This window comes from Telopea speciosissima, chromosome 4 (assembly GCF_018873765.1).
Source record: "Telopea speciosissima isolate NSW1024214 ecotype Mountain lineage chromosome 4, Tspe_v1, whole genome shotgun sequence".
NCBI lineage: Eukaryota > Viridiplantae > Streptophyta > Magnoliopsida > Proteales > Proteaceae > Telopea > Telopea speciosissima.
The window spans coordinates 30755444-30759092 of NC_057919.1; the positions used below are offsets into that span (position 1 = coordinate 30755444).

The following is a 3649-nucleotide window of genomic DNA, read 5'->3' on the forward strand; positions in this document are numbered from 1 at the left end:
TAGCAATAAAACTATCCGCCCTTTGCATAACTTGGTTTTCCAAATAAAGATCACGATAATATGCTTGAAGTGCATCATGACTAACATTGTCCTCCTCAATAAAATCATCAAACCTAGGAGGTTTGGACAAATCAACATACGAGATAAAACAATCCTCAAAATGACAATCATCTGGGTTTTCCAAAGGGAGAGGGGGAGATCGAATTTTCTGGGTTTCTATGCTATCATGAAAATCTGATTCTAAATCAGTAGAAACACTAGGCTCACTAAAATAAAAAATTCCAGGCAAAAGTTGTACTTCCCCAGGTGGCTCATCAAACTTTGCTTCACTAATATCTTCAAGAAACTCAATCTCAACAAATAAATCATCTTGAAAATCATTGTGTTGGGGTTTACTCTCATTAACGTCAAACTGGGGTGGTGGAATTTCAACATCATTAAACTGGGGATGGGGCGGCTCATTCTGAACTGGAATCTGATAACATAGATTAGGTTCAAGCTGACTAGGTGATTTACCCTTTTCCTCCTCCTGCATCATGGTGATCAGTTGAGAGAGTTGCTTCTCCATGTTATTATTACTTTCTATGAAAAGGTCAACAGTCTTCTCAAGCTCACTTATTCTATCAGGTGGTTGTTGATACGGTGCAAGGAGAGGTGGAGGGTTGGGCATTGGAGGACCAAACTGACCATGATATTAGAAATTGGGTGATCCAGCTTGGTTATTCCATTGATCCCATGAGAAATTAGGATGATCACTCCACCCCTGATTGTAAGTGCCAAAAGAATTGTACTGAAATAGAGGACTCACATTCTCATCACCATAGCTACCTCCATAAAGATTAGGGTATCCTTCTATATCATGGATAGTCTGGGGATGTGACCAATCAAAATTTCCTGAAAGCCCATAGTTGGGTTGGGGAACAAAATTGTACTGGGGTGGTGCAAAGTTGTTCTCTAACTCTCTACTTTTGGCCGCCCTAGCCTGGTTAAACCTTTCCCCAAAAGTCATAGGTGGAAGTATATCTCCCATTATTCCAAACATGCTTACTAACCACCTATCCAAAATTGAGGTCTCCCTAAATCAAAATTTTTTTTTTTTTTTTTTTTTGAATTTAAAGAAAAATAAAAGGACTAGAAAAAATCACTAACAACAAAAGCATTCACTATGTCGCTTTCCTGTTATCAAAGTTGGTTACCTCCAAAGATAGGTCACATGCTAATCCACCCAACCAAGTCAAGATGTAGCATCATAGGTAACTAAATCCTATGAGGGACACCATGATAGGTTGGGTTTGGGCATATGAAGAATTTTAGATTGGGCACACAGTCTTTGAAATAGAAGAGAAACAAGATGAGGTTTTTTTTTTTTTTTTTAGAAGAAAAGAAAATAAAGCACTCCAAATTACTTAAAAATAAGAAAAATAAAGTGGACTATAATCTCCCCAACAACGGCGCCAAAAACTTGTTTGCAAGAAATAATAACCGCAAGTGTACGGATCAATCGTAGCTACGGGTAGAACTCAAGGAGTGTACGCCACTCTATTTTACTCACTTAAAAGCAATGCAAAGTGAATCAAATTAAAGTGTTGAACTAAACTAATGATAATTAAATTAATGCATCCTAACTCACAAGCATCTAGCGAATTGAATTGACGTCCTAACACACAAGCATCTAACCTATCAATACTAACGCGGATTGGAAGGAATAAATCGTAACCACACACCACAACCACATAAAAAAAAATAAAAGAAAGAGATTAGACAGGGAGAATGAGACTAAGAGATTAGAGATGTAATACCCGAAGGTGCTTGAACCGGATTGAAATTGCTTGCTTCTCACACTTGAAATGGTGCTACCAAATCTGAAATTAAAATAAAAATAATTAAATTAAAATCCTACCATAATGCATAATGATAATAGTAACTAAAAAATAAAATCCTAAAAGCATGATTAAATTAGAAAGGTAGAGAATGAGAATGAAAATATAAATAATGGAGAATGAAAATTCCTAATAGAATGGAGGGATTAATGGAGATGAGAATACTAATAAAATAAAACTAATAGAAGAAGAAAGAGGTAGAGAATAAGAAGAAGAAATTAGAAACTAGAAAAATTAAGAAGAAGAAGACAACAAAAATAAAATTAATTAAGAACTAATACTCCCTTCTACCAAAGTTGAAAGTGCATGAATGAATTAAGCCTTGCATGAATGTAGTTGAAGAAGCTTGAACACTTGAATAATCTTTATATGGCTTCCTCTTCCAAGTCTCTAATTCTTCTCACAAGGATTAGAAACCTAGACTCGAAAGCTTTAAAACTAAACTAGAATTAAAGGATTACAAACATATTGAAGACATAAATTGAAATTAAAGCATGAATTAAACCTATTACAACTATTAAACTAAGCTCATAAATCAAACTAGAAACTTATAAAGCCAAAAATTAGAAGAAGAAGAGAGAAATTTCACTAATGAATTGAACTAAAAATTACATTAAAAACTAAATCAAAATTGAATTAGAAACTAACTAAAAACTGAACTAAAAACTAACTAGTTACAACCCAAAGGGCAAGGGGTATTTATAGGGAGAAGGAGAGGAGAAGGGAGAAGAGAGAAGAGGAGAAATATTTCCTTCTCCTTCCTTTACAAAAAGCTTGAATCCCAAGAAAAAAGAGAAAAAATAGAAACTAAGAGAGATAAATATCCTAGCTACATAAACCTTCTATTTTTCAAAAAAGTAACTTTCTAATTCTGTTCTTGTGCTTCCTTTTCTTTGTAGGAGTCTTCTCCAAGCAATGAGAGATCAAGGCATCTTTGACTTTTCAACTTTCCATGGATGAGAGAATATTTTTCACAAGAAATCTATCCATAGTACAATTCCAAAAGTGCCCTTGAAAAGTTGGAGGAGAGAGAGAATAAGGGTGATGACTAGGATTCCACTCACATTAAATAAAATACCCATTCTGTCCTTAAAAAAACTTGGAGCATGGGATACTTATATAGGCCTCACAGTTGCATCCTTGCAAAAAATCACCCAAAATAGACCCAAATTTCGTCCAATTTGGAGTTCGGGAGTCCAAGATATCTTAAGCTGAAGTTGGACTGCTCCAGAGCCTTCCAAATGGAATCTTTCGGCTAACAGGAAAGATAACTTCTGATAATTTTGCTAAAGCCCCTTGAATCCGAACTTCCGCTTTACTTTGTCCCCGGTCGATTTTTGATAATTACAAACAAACCCCTGTATGCCATTTTCGCGTGTCGTTACGAAAATGGCCATAACTTCTTCGTTTCAACTCGGAATCAAGTGCTGTTTGAACCGTTGCGAAGCTGACTCGATGGGCTACACATCCATACTATTAACACCTCAAAATTATGCTAAGGGGCCCACTGTAATCAAGTTCAAATTTTACTAATTGGCTTGATTCTTTCAGTGCTCAATCCAAACTTGATTTTCTCGACTCCTGGATGCTTCCGGCTACTGCCAAACACCACTAAATAGCATAAAAATGTTTCATTCGCATCATTTGCTCCATTTTTACAAGAATTCACCTAAAACTTGAAAACACAAACAAAAACCTCCCGAGTAGCTCCGTTCCAAGTATAAAAATGCATGCTCTATGGCTCCTAAGATTTCACACATAAATGTGCA

General features: G+C 35.6%; 1 long non-coding RNA gene across 1 annotated transcript in view; it reads left to right on the plus strand.

Moving 5' to 3' along the window:
- The first annotated feature begins 1240 nt into the window (after nt 1–1240).
- The window catches only part of LOC122660028, a 21655-nt gene continuing 19246 nt past the window's right edge, over nt 1241–3649 (plus strand). The window contains exon 1 of the long non-coding RNA XR_006332603.1: nt 1241–1253. This is a non-coding gene — a long non-coding RNA (uncharacterized LOC122660028). The remainder of the gene's footprint in view (nt 1254–3649) is intronic.